We start from the raw sequence: 12,118 nt of genomic DNA on the forward strand, positions 1-12,118 counted from the left end.
TAAGAGAGTAGTGCTCCACTTAACACCAGATCTCAGTTTGACTCATAAAATGTAATATGAGCTGTAGGTCACATGTAGGTTTTGTGTGGTCATCTGTAAAGTGAGAGCTCAAAAAAGTTTGTTCCTCTTTTCCAGTCCATTAGGTGCATTGGAAAAGAGCCCAAAAAACCTAGGCAACAGAAATGCACATAAACTCTTTGGCCTGTTACCTCATGTTTTGTTGCACAATCAGTTAAAGGTCTCTCTCTCATCCTGGCTGGAGCACAGCCTCAGCACCTCAGTTCTAACTGCAGCAAATTATGAGCCATAGGGATGCTTCAAAGCACTTCAGTGCAGCATTGCTGAAGTGAGTGGGGCTGCAGAAGAGTGATTGCAGAAGTTAGTCTTTAGAGTTAATTCTTTCCTCTCCCTCTTTGCTTTTGTAATACTCGCTTCTAAACAAAGTAGTTTTCTCCCCCATTTCATTCTTTTTCTTTTAGGAACCATGAGCTTTTCCGTCCTGTTTCTAATGGAGGTTGAGATTAACAGAATGCTTGTTTACTTTCCTGTTTATCCCAGCATGACTTTGAGAATAACAGGTCTCACCCTGCAGTCTTTTCTTGGGCAAAACTCCCAATGAGACTTCCCAGGGGAGTTTTGTCCAAGTAAAAATGGCATTATTACGCCCAGTACTAGTTCACTGCTGCTGAAAATAAACAGCAAACACAAGCCACTCCTTCTGTATAAGCTTACTGTTATTTGGCAAACTTGTTTTAAAAATTCTATTGGTGGTTGTAAATATAAATCAACAAGAATGTAGAATCCAGAGGGAAAGTTTTATGGTACAGTAGGCCAAATTTTTGTCCTATAATGCTTACTTGATAGTGTCTAGATCAGGCCTGCACAACTCGTAAAGCGGCGAGGGCCATATTACTCCAAAGAAAACAACTGAGGGCCGAAACCCCCCAAGCGCCGCCAACCCCCCCCCCCACCGCCACCCAGCCCCCCCGAAACACAACACACACCCCAGCACCGCCCACCCCACAGAAACAACCCGCCCAGCACCACCGAACTCCCCCCCCGTGCGCCATCTGCCCCGCGGAAACAAACCCTCTTCCCCAGCGCCACCCCACCGAAACAGCAGTATTGAACGGCAATATGTTATAGCGGCCCCTAAGGTAGTATAATTAAGGTAAAAGAAAAATGCCTTTTTGCTAGAAGTAAAATAAGATCTCCCCCCCCACACTTTGTAATCGATTGCCCTGTTGAATGAATGAGGTGTGAATGAGGAAGGCGTGGAAGGCAGGCACCTCTGGACAGCTGCAACACTTGGACAGGGCAGGGCCAGCTCTAGGATTTTTGCCGCCCCAAGCAAAAAAAATTGTGGCCGCCTCCCCTTTCTTTTTTGTGCCCCCGGCCCCACCCCAACTCCACCCCTTCCGAACCCCTTCCCCAAATCCCCAGCACCGCCTCCTCCACTGGCGTGTCGCATTTCTCCCCCCCATTGCTTCCTACGGGCCCCCCGTGACGTCCCGCCCTAGCTCACCTCCACTCCACCTGCTCTCCCGGGTATGCCGCCGCTCCGCTTCTCCCCCGTCCCTCTCAGGCGAGGGAGGGCGGAGAAGCGGAGCAGCAGCGCGTTCAGGGGAGCAGGTGGAGCAGAGGTGAGCTAGGGTGGGGGGGCGCAGGAAGTAATGGGGAGGGTTAGAGGAACCGCTCCCCACTCCAGCTCACCTCCGCTCCACCACCACCGCCTCCCCCGAGCGCCCGCTGCTCGGCTTCTCCTCCCTCCCAGCCTTGCTGCGTGAAATAGCGGTTTCGCACATGGCAAGCCTGGGAGGGAGGGGGGAAAAGCAGAGCGACGGCGCATTCAGGCGAGCAGGCGGAGCGGAGATGAGCTAAGGTGGGGGGGTGCAGGAAGTAACGGGGAGGTAGAGGAACCACTCCCCACTCCAGCTCACCTCCGCCGCCTCCCCCGAGCGCCCCGCCACTTGGCTTCTCCTCCCTCCCAGCCTTGCTGTGTGAAACAGCGGTGGCGGTGCGCTCAGGGGAGCAGGCGGAGGCGAGCTGGGGTGGCGGGGGCACTTTTTTCCCATGCCCTGGAGTCGGCACCTTTGATGGCCGGCGCCAGAATGCCGCCCCTAGAAATGTGCCGCCCCAAGCACCTGCTTGCTTTGCTGGTGCCTGGAGCCGGCCCTGGGAGAGGGGATGGGAGCAAGACCAGATCAGTAGACCAGGTCAGCCACCAACTCACCACACGCCTCCTCAGCCCGCTTGCCCCGGCTCGTCTCCTCACCCCCCGCCACAGCCCGCCCACTCGCCTCCTCAGCCCTCCACCCTCCCGGCTCGCCTACTCATTCCCTGCCACTGCCCGCTCGCTCACCTACTCAGTCCCCCTCCCTCACCCGCCGCTTGTCTACTCACACCCCCCCCGCCCGCGGGCCGCACAGTGAGCCCATCTACTCAACCCCCCGCGGGCCACATGTTGTGCAGGCCTGGTCTAGATGAGAGTGTAGCAGAAGTTATATTTTGGTTCTGTGAAGCAGAGTTGTGGGTTTTTTTTAATCATAGAGCTACCTCCAGACTATTGGCTTTACAAAATCTCTTTCATTTATTTTATGGTATATTTATAACTTTTTTTTTCAAATCTAAGAAGTCAGAAATATTTAGCTTTTAAAACAATGTTTTAGCATATTAGAATAAGGGCAAATCCTCACACAAATAGAGGGACTGATTCAACGCCCATTACAGTCAATGGAGTCTTGCTGTTGATTTCAATGGAAGCTGAAGGGCCCTTCATTATTGTTAGCCAGAACATAGCTCAGCACAATGCAGAGCAGATCCTGTGAAGAGCTGAATGATCTCAGCTCGCAAGGGATGCTTAGCAGCTTGCAGGATCAGCCCCAAGCTAGCTGTGTTTTGTTAAATGTACCAGTATCCTTTACACCCAAAATATTTCTCTAAATGGGATAAGATTGTCTCAAAACTATTTTAAACATTGCAGAATGAAACTGTCTAGTAGGCAAATATGCAGAATAGGTTTATGGAAGAATACAATAGCACTTATAACATTTTTAATGTTTTCTTCTTTGACTGGTTTGTGTCGCTAGAATTATCAGCTCACTGGCTCATCCGAATTTAAGGGTAAAGTGGTTAGGCCTTTTTTTCCTGCTCATCTACCAGATATTGTAGAAAAATTAAAAAACAAACCAAAAACAAAGAAAAAAAATTTGTACTTTTCTTCCATTTAAATACCAAAGCTGCTAATCTCTAATGTGACTAAAGTGCCATTTATAAACTGATGCTATTGAGTTATAATGTGTAATACCAGTTTGCTAGTAAAATCTGCATTAAAAAGCTTTCACTCTGTTTTATTCAGCATTACTCTATGTGCTTCTGTGGTGGTTGTATTTCATTCATGCTTCTTATAGAGCCTCTTATCAAAGAGATGTTGTTTTGCCTACCTTGTGGTGGCAGTTTGTGATCAGTCCCAGACTCCATGTGAATATAAAATCCAGTTGATTTCATCACCTTATTGGCTAGAGACACTATTTCTCTCTTCTGGCTTAGCTGGGAATTTTTTTTTTTTTTTTTTTTTTTGAAGGTGAAGGCACAGAAAATATTTTCCTTAACTCTCACTGGAAGACTTTTATGAAAAATGTGAGTGGCCCAAGGTTCTTAAGCTATCTTACTAAACATTACTATACAGCAATGACAATAATATATTGTCATAAGGAAAGGCAAATTGCCCACATTTTTTGAGGCTGTCTGATATCTAATTTCTACTGGTTATCAGTGTTCTGAATAACTCTCTAGGTTTTGTAAATTGTAAAGATGACCTGCTGAGTGTGACCCAATGTAGTGCCAGCTTCTTCAGTCTGCAGACAGCCTGAAACCAACATCACAGAAGTGCTAACTTCCTCCATGCATCTAATTTTAATATTAACTCATAGACTTAATGATCACAATTTAATTCCAGCATAGTTAAATTGTTTTGCTGCTGATAGTTTTATTGGAAACATCCAGCTAATGTGTTTATCCAATAGTATAGATGAAAAAAGACCTGTCTGGTCATCTAGTCTATCCTCCAGAAGAGCATTGCAGAATTATGCTGTACTGCTCTGACCATACCTATGTGCAGTCCATTTTTAAATATGCCAAGAAATAGGGCTGTTGTCCCTTCTTTCATGAGTTTTTAAAAGTTGGTGCATTACTACTGATTTTGCCCCTGGGCTCACAGGGAGGCAGACAGCTGCTCCCAAGGAAGCAATAAGAGGAGCAGAGGAAAGAGAAGCAGCAGCCATCACTGTCAGCGGTAGAAAGGGACAGAATGGGAGCCACCTGCAGAAGCAGGGCTGGATTAACTTTTTGTGGGCCCAGCACTAAACATAATTGTGGGTCCCCAGGGGGAACAATTGTAACAGACTGGAGATTGACACAGGAGTTGTCTTTGATACAGCACACAGCTGCACAGGTTTTATTTGTAATATTTAGAAGTTTAAGTTGCAGATGGAGGTGGCTAGGGCAAAGAGAATATGCACGAGTGTACAAAAAATAAATTATAAAAGAAAACATACAAAATAAAACACAGTGGGTAAAAACAGCTAACAAAAGCCAAAGCTGGCCAAAACACCAGGCATGTGCTGCTCCCACTAAAAGGGAACCTTCACACTATCTCACCCTTCACATTTCTCATATGAACTACCAGGGTTTGAATTACATTTTTGTATGATATTGGGGCAGATTTAAAACATTTTAAAAATAAAAAATATGAAAAACTTTAATACATTTTATTTACAGCGTCATTATTCACACTAGACTTGCTAGTCAGGCAGAGAGGCAGAGACTAGGATCAGGACCAGCTGTGACCCCAAAAGACCGAGCCAACCCTCCAAATTGAACCAGACCCACATCCCTCCCCAGAACAACTCCCCCCCGCCCCCAACTGGATCTGACCCACATCTGTCCCCACAACAACCCCCCAGAACTGTACCAGACACACATCCCTCCCCAGACCAAAACCCTCAAACTGGACCTAGACCTCCTTCCGGATCAGACCCAGATCAGACTCCTCTATAAACCAACCCCACTTGACCCAAACCTTCCTACGGTGCCTACCAGAACAGGGCTTCTCCCGAACGTCTATTCCTAAACTGGACTCACCTAAATCCCCAACCAGATCGCTCTTGGCTACCCACTCTAGAGCCACCCCCTGCTGTCAATCCTCCCGTTCTCTTCCAAACTGAACCGAACTGGGCTGGGCCTCACCTGGCTGCAGTTTGGCCAGGTGCAGCTCCCCATCAGGCCTGGAGCACAGGTGGGCCAGGGGAGCTCAGGGGGCAGGGACTTAAGTCTCCCCTGGGGATGCTGGTGGGGGGATGGGGCACTAGGGCTCCAGCTGCTTCACAGGGCCCAGGCTGAGGGGCGGTACCTGGTGCAAGGTGCCTTTTTTCTGTGCCTTCACCCCACTGGTCAGGGTGCATCTCCGCCAGGCGCCACCTCCTGCCCAGCTTGGTCCAGGACCCCTGCACTTCCTGCTGCCTGGCTCAGCCTTTGCATTGGAATAACATGCCGGGATGGGCATGCAGGGTGGGGGAGCCTAGGGTTGCAACTTTCTAATCGCACAAAACCGAACACCCTAGCCCCGCCCCTTCCCTGAGGCCACATCGTCTGCCCAGCCCCTTCCCTGAGGCCCTGCCCCCCACTCACTCTATTCCCTCTCCCTCGTGGCTTGCTCTCCCCCACCCTCACTCACTTTCACTGGGCTGGGGCAGGAGGTTGGGGTGTGGGAGGGGGTGAGGACTCTAACTGGGGGTGCAGGCTACGGGGTGGGGCCAGAAATGAGGGGTTCAGGGTGCAGGAGGAGGCTGCAGGCCGGGGCAGGAGGTTGGGGTGTGGGAGGGGGTGAGGGCTCTAACTGGGGGTGCAGGCTCCGGGGTGGGGCCAGAAATGAGGGGTTCAGGGTGCAGGAGGAGGCTGCAGGCCAGGGCAGGGGGTTGGGGTGTGGGAGGAGGTGAGGGCTCTAACTGGGGTGTGTGGGCTCCGGGGTGGGGCCAGAAATGAGGGGTTCAGCGTGCAGGAGGAGGCTGCAGGCTGGGGCAGGGGGGACTGGAGTGGCAGGGCTTCTGGGCTCCCTGCAGCTGGCACGAGGCACTGACATGCTCTGCCTTCAGCTGAGGGACAGCCAGACATCCCCTAGCTCCCCACAGCCTCTCCCCTGCTGCCCTCACTACACACCCCACCCAATCTTCCCCTCCTACCTCCCAGCCCCAGGGAGAGCTGCAAGTAGTAAGGGGAGGGATTCTGGGCCTCTTCCCAAGTGTGAGCCTGGGCCACAGCACCACTGGCACCATTATAAACCTGGTACTGTGCAGAAGGGACATGTCAAGTTGGTCGTTGGTATCATTCCACCACTTTAACCCCTGATAGATACTGTGGCTCTCAGCTGTACTGAAGTAGCAGTATGCATCTTAGGTATTTATATGGGCCCCCATCACCATAGTAACAGAGTACATCACAAGCTGTAACACATTGATTCTCAATATAAGAGAAGTGTCTATTGTCCCCATTTTGCAGATGGGGCCCTGAGGCACAGAGACAAAGCAAGTTGCACAAGTTCACATAGGAAGTCTGTGGTAGAGCAGAGAATTGAAACCAGGTCTCCCAAGACTGCCCTAACCTCTGGACTACCCTTTCTAGTTCATTCTGCTTTCTGTTATAAACTTCCACTTCCTACACATTACAAATGAGGCCACCTCAGCTACCCCTTCCCCATTTTCTGACTTCGCTGTAGAGAGCCAGCACTCATCTGCATGGTGCTGGAACACACTATTTCTGATACATTTTGAGCCTCCTTCAACCATGAAGGGGCGTCATGTCTTGACCCTATATGTACAGTTTTGGTAAAGATACCTGCTCCGTTTTCCCAGCTCCCTACCATCACTGATGAACTGGCCGGCTTCTGAGGCTGATTACTATGTGAATGTTTTTCTCTCTCTTTCCTTTGTAGCAGCTGTTTGTGAAGTCTTGCTTTCAGCTGCAAGAGGCTCCCTCTAGAGTCCATGCTAGTGCCAAATTTAATGGGACAAAGCCAAAGCTCAATGTAAAAACTCCAGTTCACTGCTGTGAACTTTGGATCAGGCCCGGACTCTCCAGAACAGTGTACAACTGTTACATACAGAATGTGGGAGGATGCCGAGGCACAACAGAGTGCCAAGTTACGCAAGCAGTTACATGTTGTACAGAGAACATCATGTTTACTTAAGCAAGTACTGAAACCACAAAAACAGCCTGCAATTCATAGAAAATTGTACCTTCTAAATGCAGTAAATAATACATTCAGTTGAGGGCTTGATGATAGCTGATACATCTCTTCCTAGTGCAGGAGCGAACATTAGGAAGCCAACAGGCATTTCAAAATAAAACTGCGACTAGACGATGACTTTTGTAAGAGTTTACACACTCTTTAGTTAAATAGGCAGAACTCACAAAAGAGACAAGCTGTCATACATTAAGGTCATATATTCTACTTGGCTGTGAGAAAATAAAAGGGGAGGTTTTCGCCATTTGAAAGGAAGTGAATTGCGAATTGCATCCACATCCAGCAAAGATTTCTGCATGTGTGTAATTTTATGCAAGTGAGTAGCTCTGCTGACATCCGTAGGGCCGCTCACATGCAGAAAGCTATGGACATGCTTAAAGCCCTACAGGACCAACGCCTCAGATTTGTCTTCATTGATTAAGTAATATTGGTTTATTGTTTGAAATAGTCAAGAGAATAGATATATGACATCAGAATAAAAAAACATTTAGGGCCAGCTTCTGATCATAGTTACACTGGTGAAAATCAGGCATAATTCCATTAGCTTCACTGGAATAATTAGCATCTCTCTTCTTTACACTAGTATAAATGGGTTCAGAATCTGGGCCTGTATTTAACAGGCGGATTGTATCATGGACAGAAGGAGAAAATGCATATTTAGAGGGAGATTTTGTAAACCTGAGCCGGTATCATACACAGGATGCAGCCTCATGAGTTTCTTGCCAAGTATTACTTCACAGTGAGCAGTGCAGGTACTATCATTTATTTGCATATCATGGCAATATAATTTACGCCTGAGAAGAAGAAAAAAAATAAAAGAAGGATGACAACAATGGCAGTGGTTCTTGTTGTAGCTACAGTGCGAATAGATTCTTACATTAGGTCACTTGATATATAATATCACTGCTTGGCATAATCAGAAGACATGACTAGTTTAGGAATTTGATTTAACAAAATCTGGGATATTGGAGAGATGCCACAGACCCTGAGCCAGAACTAACAACCAACAGGTGACCCTTGGAGTCAACTGAAACTAGTCTCTACACAGGCACAGGGGTTTGCCTGTTTGTGTCTCAGTTCAGGACCAGTGCTTAAAATTGACACACAGTATTTTACAATATGGCCTCCATATAGAACCTAATAAAGATGCCATAAAGCTAAATGGTCTGAATTTATTTGCTCTTCCCTGTGGCAGTAATACTGTATATAACTGCAGCATTGTTGCCATGTATCATTTTTAAAATAGGGAAAAATATCTGAAAGGTGCTACACATTAGAGCAACATGCCTGGCTTCCATCCATTTAAGCTGAGAGTGGTTTGTAGTTCTTTTGTGCAGGTGTGTAGTAACTATCCAGTTTTAAAAAAGTTATTACATGAATGAACAACAAGACTGAACTTTAAAGTACAGTAAAGGTCAGAAAAGTGGTTGTGTAAAACCCACCTTTGCATTTGACCGCTCTGTTCCCATTGTGTATTCTGAGTCATATCTGCTCACCTCAGTGACAAAATATATTTTTATTGTCTTTTCCTCAATTAGCAGAGCAGATGCAGCTATGTGGTCATGAGCTGGATTCCATTCTGGCTGATGCACCAACACTAATAGTTAACTAAAGCCAACATTTTCAAAACTGGCTGCCTAACTTAGGTTGCTAAATATCGGGGCTGCCCCTACAAAGCAGCTTGTAAGATTAGGGTCTAACACTGATCTTCTATAGCACCCATTAACTTCAGCAAGATTTGTGCATGCTTGGCTCTTCTGAAATGGACTGGTCCCACCCCACTAAATCAATGAGGGCATGTCTACACTGCCTTTGGACCTCCAAGCCCAGGTCCACAGACTTGTGCTAGTGCTCTAAAAATAGCTGTGTAGACATAGAAGCTGGGGCTGGAGCTTAGGCTCTGAAACTTGAGGGGGAAGAGGTTTGAGAACACAAGCAGCAGCTCAAGCCGCAACGTCAAAGCACCATCTACACAGCTATGTTTAGAGAGCTGTTGTGAGTCCCACTAACACAAATCTGTGGACCCGGGCTGGGAGGCTTGCTTCCAGAGGCAGTGTAGATACGCCCTGAGAGTTTTGCTGTTGATTCCAATGGGAGCAGAATCAGATCCCAAATCAGGCCACTTTTATGTAGGTACCTAAACATAGATTTAGGAACCTAACTTTAAAAATGCAGGTTTGAAAATTTTAGGCCAAATTCCATTGATAGGATCCTTGCTGTTGGTGATGATTCACTGACAAGAAACAACCCCGCTTGACTTTCACCTCCCGGATTGAGTTTGCAGGTGTGGCTGTTAGAAAAAATAATGGGGGAGATTTTCCAAGACTCAGTGTTAGGTAGGCATCTAAGTCCCCACTGAAAGGCAATAGAAGTTAGATGCCTAACTCACTTAAGTGTTTTTGAAAATCCTATCTAACATCTTTTAACTTGTATATTGAGCAGATATGGAGTTATTGAGAAACAATAAATACAAGGCTCCATAGTGCTAGCTATACAGAATTATTTTTCAGACTAGAACTGTATTTTAACTTCTGTGGGCTTCTGTACATTGCCTTGGAAATCACTGGGTGGTTTTGCATTATCAGCTGGCAAATTATGTTTAAAACATGCGCCTATATAAAATGATGAAACAGAAGTAAGACCATAGATAAACTTGCAACAGAGGGTTCAATTTAGTGTGTGTGTGTGCGTGTGTGCGTGTGTGTGCGCGTATATGAAATAACATCAGGAATGAGGCAAGATCACATTGTCTAAAAATCCAACAAACATCAGCCAGAACTTTCAAACAGCAGCACATGCCTCCATGAAAGTTGGTGACAGGCAATATACACATCTTTCAGTTCCCAGGCCCCAGCCTCTCTCTCTCAAACCATATCCAGTTGTGACCAGTCGGGGAGGTGAAGCCCATTATATGATAGATTAGAATAGATTAGATAAAATGGATCTGGCTCACTTAGGTGAGATGCGGAGAAGAAACCGGTTCATGGCTGAGATTTGAAGGTGATTGACATGGTATGAGAACTCGACTAAAGCAAGAAAGAAGAAAATCATGGTTCATCTTATATCAGTTAATTATCTACATGCTAAGCCACTCACATACTCTGCATTATTATATCCAACTAAATAACAGAGAGAAAGGGAGTGTGAACATATCGTTTGTCAGTAAGAGATCCAAACATTTGCTATCATGGCACAAACACTCAGTATTTCCAAACCATTAAAAATGGCTTTCCAAGCCAAGTCATGCTTTGTATTTCAAGTGCCAATGGCTGATGTCTTAAGTGTCCCTAACTTCCCCTTGAGGGAGTGACCTATTATGATTAGTGTTGTGCTAGTGACTAGGGGCCGCAAGCAGGGATCAGGGCCCCATTGCTCTAGCCACGAAGGAGAGGAGGGACTGTCACAGCTTCAGGGTAACTACACCTGTATCCCTCCCCTGTGGTCCACTCCAGGAGTGCCCATTCAGGACTCATCCAGCCATCACCTGTCTCTGGGCAGGGACCCTTGTCTGACTTCCTTCTGACTGAGGTTTTTAAGGCTGCAGAGCCCCCTGCCTTCCTCTGTGTTATTCCTACCAAGCTACTCTGCATAAAGGCCAGCACTGGTGAATTGCTCTCTCTCTCTCTCCAAGGGCTATGAACAGCAGATTGTGTTGCCAGCAGTTACAAGTTACCACAGAGCTCTTTCTAAGCAAACACCTTTATTCTTAAGGTAAAAGCAGAGAAAACAATATAAGTTCCTATTCCCATGCTAAACATACCAGGAGACACCCATCCATCTTATGGGGGCTCAATATGCCATAGTCATAGAATGTCAGGGTTGGAAGGGACCTCAGGAGGTCAGTAGTCTAACCCCCTGCTCAAGCAGGACCAATCCCCAGACAGATTTTTGCCCCAGATCCCTAAATGGCCCCCTTAAGGATTAAACTCACAACCCCAGGTTTAGCAGCTCAATGCTCAAACCACTGAGCTATCCCTCCTTCCAACCCTTTTGTAAGGCTCCCTGCCCCTTGGACAGAAAGTCCTGTCCATTTGCTGGACCAGAAAGAAGGCTTGAGTGTGTTTAAATGCAGCTTTTTAAAGCCAAAACCCTTTTCTTTTGTGATGCTGTATGGAATTCTGAGACGCTTTACATGATTATTAATACCAATATTATAAAATTGCAATGAATCGTGCCAGATATGCCATGTAAAGTGTCAGTGAAAATGTTATGATTTGCCAAGTATGATAATCTTGTTTATATGTTTGTATCACATTTGTATTGTGAGTTATAGATATGTATGGTATATTTGTATTTCAAAACTTGTGCTGTGTTTCTGGGTGACACCCCCAGACAAAATGGCATCAGCACTAAGCCTGCTTGATGGTCCATCCAGGGACATCAGCTGTACAATAAACCCATTGAAAAAGCCAGGAACTACACCTTATGAGTCCGCAAAAGATGTAGAGGCATGCTTATGGACAGAACTCTAAGGCTTTTCCATGCCCTTGTGCTGAAAGTTTGTGTTTGGGACAAAGAAATACAAGTCACATGCCAAAGGATATAAAAGGGAGATTCATCATCTCCATTTTGTCTTCAATCTTGCTTCTCAACTCTGGAATAACTTCTTTATAAACTGAAGCACTGAACAAAGGACTGAATGACCCATCCATGCTTTGGAAGTGTTCCAGAAGGACTTTCTAGCCAGCAAACTCACTAATGCTGCTAAGAACCTGATATATGGACTTTGAAGTCTAATGTATGTATCTGACTGTTTTTACAATTTAACAACTTACTTCTTCTTTCTTTTTTCTTTATAATAAACCTTTCATTTTAGAT

Source organism: Chrysemys picta, chromosome 2, assembly GCF_011386835.1.
Source record: "Chrysemys picta bellii isolate R12L10 chromosome 2, ASM1138683v2, whole genome shotgun sequence".
Classification (NCBI taxonomy): Eukaryota; Metazoa; Chordata; order Testudines; family Emydidae; genus Chrysemys; species Chrysemys picta.